This window comes from Tympanuchus pallidicinctus, unplaced genomic scaffold (assembly GCF_026119805.1).
Source record: "Tympanuchus pallidicinctus isolate F22 unplaced genomic scaffold, pur_lepc_1.0 scaffold1, whole genome shotgun sequence".
NCBI lineage: Eukaryota > Metazoa > Chordata > Aves > Galliformes > Phasianidae > Tympanuchus > Tympanuchus pallidicinctus.
This window is the reverse complement of record NW_026294618.1, coordinates 55,419,275-55,426,421: the sequence shown is the minus strand read 5'-3', so window position 1 is coordinate 55,426,421 and position 7,147 is coordinate 55,419,275. Positions and strand designations below refer to the sequence as shown.

The window sequence follows — 7,147 nt, the reverse complement described above, 5'->3', positions numbered from 1 at the left end:
TGGGGTTGGCCTCTTCTCACTGGTGATAGGATAAGGGGAAGTGGCCTCAAGTTACACCAGGGTAAGTTTAGGTTGGATATCAGGAGAAACTTCTATACAGAAAGGGTTGTTAAGCACTGGAATAGGCTCCCCAGGGAGGTTGTTGAGTCATCATCCCTGGATGTGTTTAAAAATGGTTTGGACGTGGTGCTCAGGGACTTCGTGGAATGTTGTTAGATTTAGGGTGATATGATTAGGTTGCAGTTAGACTTGATGGTCTTTAGGGTCTTTTCCAACCTGAGCGATTCTATGATTTAAATACAAATAATTGAGTATATGTTATTATATGAATACGAAACTCCTTACAAATATCTTGTTACTTTGCATCTACGGCATTATCCATAATGTTTGGAAGCTCTGAGCTTTTAACAACACAAATGGTTTCAACTCCTTTGGATTCCCTGGGCCTTTCCAGCAGGAAGGTGATGATCCACATTCATGGCTCTAGCTTGTTACAGCAACCGAGTCTGGAAAACAGCATGTGGAATCAGTCAGTACCGGTGTCTAGAAGAAGAATAGGCTCAGCCTTGAATGTTCATGTTGGATATTGTCTGAAAAGTTGCCCATCATGTTACTGCTTGGAAGCCGTGGCAGTCGGAGATGACACGCTCCGGCTTCCCTATTAGCCCCCCTGCGCAGCGAGGACAAAGGCAGCGGCAGGCTCCCAGCCAAGCACATACATTTGCAAACTGCCGCCAGTCAGTTCCCAAGGCCAGGGGCTGGATGCCATTGACAAAGAGATGTGAACCGCAGGCTCGGCCTGCTCCGTTCTCCCTGCCGCGTGAGTGGCGCTTCTCATGGAGATCTGCCGGGCCTGCTTCGTCCCTCCCAGCCAGCTCTGGGCTGCCAGGCCTGCCTCTTACTGCTCGGGTTTTCAACCAGCCCGTGCTACTCAGCACTGCGGGGTCATGCAGAGCTCAGCAGCGTCCCGCTACACCACAGGTTAATATGCAGGTGTTTATCTGCCAGCACACATAGCATTCCTTTCTTTAATCCACTGGCTTCATGAATTTGCTGTTCTCCACCAGCAGAGCTGAAGGGTAATTCTCTATGAACTGCAGCTTCCTCTTGGAAATTCCCGGTGCCCAAGCCTGCATTTCTGTCATGCTGTTATCCCAAATCTTCACACAACCTAACCTACTCCTCTCTAAATCACTTTAAAAGTACTCCCAAGATCCGACAGGAATGTGAGCATCTCAGGAACAATCTGTGCTAGTGAAGGCAGCCCCAATGTTCACAGGAGGGTGGAGAAACCCAGGGTGACATAAGATACAGCAAGCCTGGAGCACACTGTACTACTCTGGGGATCCTCAGTAGCCAGCACAAGAACATCACATCTTTTCTTGCCAGTGAAATTAGCCCTGAAAGTGCTCTAAGCTGAGATAGGCCAAATTTCAGCTTGTGATGAGGTGAATTAGCTGGGTCTCAGCACAGCCTGTGTGGCAAGACAGCCCTGCCTGTCCTGAGGAGGAATTCAGCATGATGTGGACTTCCTTTATCATTTCAGCCCTGACACTGCCTCCCAGGTGGCTTTTCACTAGCAATTTGCCAATTAGTTGGGAAGCAAATGCTAGGACCTGCCATGCATGCTTGGTCTTCTCATGCAGGAGCTGCCCTGGGAGCAGAGGAGCTGTGACACTGTAGTTGAAATCAGCTGGAGGCAGGAAGGGCCTTGTCATTTGGAAGCTGAAAACACTAATCATGCTTGGAGATTTCATTACTAATAGCAGGATTTCTCTTCTCAACACTTGGCCTGGAAGGGTCTTACGTATGATTTTATCCACACATCTGAAAACGTGGGAAAAATCATTCAAGGTCACAGCTAATCTCAAGCTGAGAACTCTTCCAGACAGTGTTTCCTGCAATAAGCACCTCCGGGGCAAGGGCAATACCCTTGTATTTCCATATCTGGTTACAAAGTGGCAGCCTACAATGCTCCTGCCTCGGTCTGGCACAGCAGCAAGGGATTTTCCCTTTTTTTTTTTTTTTTTTCTCTCTCTCTTTTTCTTGCAAAAGTGGGTGGTCAAAGCCTTCAAACCTCATAAATGCTAGAGCTGAGGACTCTGGAACACTGGATCCCAGGAATCCAGGCTGAAAGATCATTGCATTACTCTCACCCCTTAAATGCATCACCACCGCAGAAGACTGCACAGCAGAGGTGCAGACCATCATCACCACCCTGTTTGCTCCCAGAGTCGCATCTTTAGGACTGCAGAACTGATTGAAGCAGAGTAGTTTTCCTCCTACTTGCAAGCCCAGCTCCCAAGCTCTCAGTAGTCAGCTTATCTGTGAACACATAGCAAACATTATGTTTTTGATCCTCCCCTTCATTTTTCCCTCTGCATACTCTTCTTCAACAGTAACTCAGAATGTTTATCTTCCTGACTACAGTCCATTTCAGCAGTTCAAACGTTTTTCCTGTTCATCTGCTTTTAGCTAAGGACTTCACAATCTTCTCTCCTAGATGAAAGCCAAAACTTAGCTCAAAGCAGTGGCAGTGACACCATTTTTGAGTCAAAACTACATCAACCAGAAAAAGCAACAAATATTTGTTGCACTGGACATTGCATTTGGAGCCCAGAAGAGTTACTATTGTTGTCATAACTGAGAAAAATCCCACAAGGCTGAATATGCACGCACACAAGCTAATACACTACACACACAAACACAGATTTTTATGAGCAGTGCCATCAGCGAGGAGGTTGTTTATAGCTGCCAGTAATTTATCGCTTTTAAATGTTATGTTGGAATGCAAATAACTTTCCCCATTCCCTTTCCTCAGTGATCTGCTCATGAATAAGGCTGAAAGGAGCCTGAGCAGGAGACACAAGCAGGAGGAAGAGGAGACACAGAATGAATCAGCCTGCCCCCGCTTTCTCCCAGCCCCTGCAAATGTCACTGGCTGACCATGGGATCAGTTCCCAGCTCAGCGTGAGGACGTGCTGCACAGCTATGTGTGACATAACACTTAGCAGCTCCCATCCGCGGCAACCGAGCAGGCACACTGCTCAGCCTACCGTGAGCAAAAACGTATGAAATGGTGCTAGGCATTAATAGGCAAGATATATAAGATATAATATCTTAGGCAAGAATAAGCTTTCTGCTGGCTTGCAGCAGGAAACCGAGGTTTTTCCTTTCTCTGCAAATGATGATCCTAACTCTTTTTTCCTACCTTTTTACATCAGTAGGGAAGGATGAGATGTTTAAAACTGTTGTTCCATGCCTTAAGTGCCATTCAATATCAGAGCTACTGAAGTCACTTTTTTCACTGTCCAGTGATGATGCAGTGCATTGGTACTGTTGGGAAACGTGCTTCCTCTTTGTGCAATTACAGTCTGATGAAAGAACTTTTCAAGTGGTCACTTACAGACCGCAGCCTTTGTCCAGCCTGCAGAAAAGAAACAAATGAAACCAATTACTCTGGCTGCTAACCTCTGCCCAGGCTTGATAGTGAAGACTTAGAAGAAGATATTTAAATAATACAAAGGTCAGCAAGTTACCGTAGTGTTCATACTCACAGGGTTAACAAAAAAGCTTGTATACAAAGCTTCTTAACTCCCTTCTCTTATGTTTTCACTGTTTTTCTTCTCCTGATGGCAGAGGTTTCTATTTATTAATATGTGTGGTAAGTTATGGCTCCAAAAATATTCTGGGGATCTGCAGATGAAAAGTCAAGGTCCAGCCTGTCAGATATGTGTGAGTCCACACTGAAAAAGTGCGTGCCTCACCTCCCACACTGTTGAATAACAAGAGAAACAAAAATCTTATGGTACCAGGTTATCAGACTGATCCCAAACAAAAACAGAAGCAGTTTGTATTGCAAAAAATTGAGTCATCAATTTTTCAAAAATTCAAAATTGAGTCAATCAGTCAAATATCAGCAACTTAGAGAAAGAGTAAAGAACTCTGGGCCACTAATTGTATATATATTTTAAAAAAAGATAATGTGTTTCTAAATAGAATAATATTATGAGCTTCATTTAAAAGCTGTGCAAACCTTGGGAGTTATTTTGGTGGGCAGAACACAGGGGTCAACTTTTTCAGTTTGCCATCTCTGCAGGCAAGAAAATCCCATCAGATTTAGAAGGGGAAGCTGAGGTTTTTTGCGCTCGCATCATCGCTGTGTGGGAGTTTTGAAGAAAATCATTAATATCACAGCAACTGCAAGGCAAGCGAGTGGCAGCTGGGCGCTGGAGGGCATGGGGAAGGCTGTCAAAGTCTGAAGAGGGACACAGACTTCACAATCATAGAGTAATTTTGCAAATCTGCAGGGCAGCACAGTAGTGCATGTCAATACACATGCATATAATCTGGCAGAAACAATCCCATTCTAGAGCTGGCGAAAGTCAGCTTTGGTCTGAGGAGCTTTGTTTTTGTCACATGGAAAAACAAATAAAAGTTTTGTTCTTTGGATTGTTGTTACACAAAGATATAAAGTCTGGGGCTTTCAGCAGTTTTAATGATCTGAAATGCAGACAATAAACTTCATTTCCTAACACTTATTAGTAGAAAATTAATTTTGCTGGGCTTGGTTAACTGAAAACTTCCATAGGAGACATTTTCTCAGATTTTTTCAGATTCACTTTTTCATTGTGGCCTTCCACTACTTGAAGGGAGTATATAAACAGGAGAGGAAATAGCTGCTTATGGGCCTGGATAGTGATAAGACAAGGGGGTTTTAAACTGAGACAGGGGAGGTTTAGGTTAGATATTAGGAGGAAGTTTTTTACACAGAGGGTGGTGATGCACTGGAACAGGTTGCCCAAGGATGTTGTGGATGCCCCATCCCTGGAGGCATTCAAGGCCAGGCTGGATGTGGCTCTGGGCAGCCTGGTCTGACGGTTGGTGACCCTGCACATAGCAGGGGGGTTGAAACTAGGTGATCTTTGTAGTCCTTTTCAACCCAGGCTGTTCTATGATTCTTTAAGATATTCAAGACCATTATCTTTATCATCATTAAAAACAAAACAAAACAGAACAAAACAAAACCAAAACAAAAACACCTGGAAAACAAATAAACAAACTGAAAACTTTTCATCTGAAAACTGTAAACATTTTCCTACCAGTTAAAATTTTAATTGGTTCATTAGATGTAATTTTCAATTTCCTCATATTTTGTAATTTTCTTTAGGTGAGGGAATGTTTTTGAAGTTATGGCAATCAAAGCAAAACTTTATGGAGATGATTTCCCTGAGGTTGCTGTGTCAGAAATGTGGCTTTGCCCACCACCAAGGCTGTTGTATCTCCAGTCGCAGATTACATTGGTCGCTTTATGCCTGGGAGGGCTTTATTCCTTGGAGGGCTTAATCAGTCTCATTGTATTGAGAATGCTGGCTTTGTTGTTGGCTGCAGCGGATTCAGAGTTACAACTTCAGACGAATCCCTCATCTTACTTGAGCATAAGGAGGATGTGTCTGTGTCATGGTTCTATGTTTTTGTTTTTGTTTTTTTTATGTTTTCAGTATTCCACATCAAAACATCATGTAGTGCACAGGGCATTAAAGTGTCACTGCCCCAATCCCAGCTACCTATCCCTGTACATTACAGCAGTCACGGGATCTGGCCCTTCCGGGTGGGGGGGGACGCTCTCTTGCTGCATGGCAGTGGGTGTAGGAGGGTGCTTTCCTGGCCGTTCCAAGCTTTTCAGGTTTGAATCGGTCCCGGGAACTCTCTCTCTCTCTCATCTTGTCTGATTTATTAATCTCAATTTCAATTAAATTGTATATATATTGTGTTATCTTGTATTCCAATACTATAGTAAAATAAGTTTTCCTCCATAGATTGTTGCCGCTGTTCTTTTCCTCCCTTCCTTCCTTCCCATTTTTGTGGGATTGGGGTGGGGGGGGAGGGCAGAGGCCTGCCGCCCCTGTCACGGACGTGGATTGATCTGATCAACTCCGTGACAGATTTTGGCGCCCAACGTGGGGCTCGCTGCTTTTTAGCTTTTTGAACGAATCTTTTTTTCTCTCTGCTCTTAGAGAGCTTCGTTAGGGAGCATTATCAGTAGTTCAGGTTTCTGTGCTGGAAAACCTGACCTTGAAAGATTAGGCGTACTGCCAGTGTTCTGGGATATTTGTAAACTTTGAGCATTACTTAGTCTGAGTAGTGCCTTTTTTCCTTTTTTTTTCCCCCTCTTGTTAGCTTCAATTCATTAACCCTCTTTTAGCAAGCACTAGCGATGAACCCCCTCGTTATTGTGGGGGTGCTGGGTAAAGGATTAAAAGCAATGGTGTTAGTCACAACCTGCTGGCCAATAATCCATCTCACACTTGTGTGTTTTGGAATTGCATCCGTATATAACTATCTAAGGGCACTGATGGAGACACCTATGTTTTACTTATTTGCAATGTGGTATGATTTGAACTTTGACATTTACATCCCGGAAGGAATGGCTAATTTCACAAACAGCTACATCCCAAATGGAATGGCTAATTTCACAAACAGTTACATCCCAAATGGAATAGCTAATTTTACAAACAACACGATGTTCAGACCAGTCTCCGGTTTTTCTTCTCGGTTTGTCAAACGTTTTACGAATCTTGAATTAATACTCATGTTGTTGTTCGTGTCATCAATTCTCCTGAATGCATTTGTGATACGCATTTGTAATAAGGAGTCTTCTCCAAAACTAGAGAATGATGACTGGCAGGGAATATGGAGAGGTTTAGGAAAGGTCTTAGAAGCATGGGGACCCGCAGTGTCATGGGATTTTACTCTTGAACACCTGTGGGATCCTGAGAAACTAAGCCAGTATTTGAGTCAGGGACTATGCGGCTTACATAAATCTAAGGAGGTACAACTTATTTGGGGTTTGGCTTGTGCTTACCGTGCCCTATATAATACCATTCTGGAGAGAGAGAGTTTCCGAGCTGAGGTTCAAGCTAAAGGGGAAAATCCCCAAGTCAAATCTAATCAATCACAGGAGACACCAGTAACAATACCGGTTGCTCCTGTGGAGGGCAAGAAATGGAAACGAGTGTCTTCGCGTCTTGAACGAAAAAGAGAAGAAGAGGAGGAGGAGGTGGAGGAAGATCCAGGCGAGGGGCCCTCCTCAGGACCACCACCATCGCGAAAGGCAAAAGGGAAAACTAAGAGACGTGCAGAAGAG

The 7,147-nt window shown here is 44.0% G+C and overlaps 1 long non-coding RNA gene across 1 annotated transcript; it reads right to left on the bottom strand.

The window, feature by feature from the left end:
- Positions 1–288: 288 nt before the first annotated feature.
- On the bottom strand, positions 289–3,723 carry LOC128076852 (uncharacterized). The gene is made up of 3 exons (XR_008204688.1): positions 3,558–3,723; positions 3,212–3,427; positions 289–506 (listed from the first exon to the last, which is right to left on the bottom strand). It is a non-coding gene; the product is annotated as an uncharacterized LOC128076852 (long non-coding RNA).
- Positions 3,724–7,147: the final 3,424 nt, after the last annotated feature.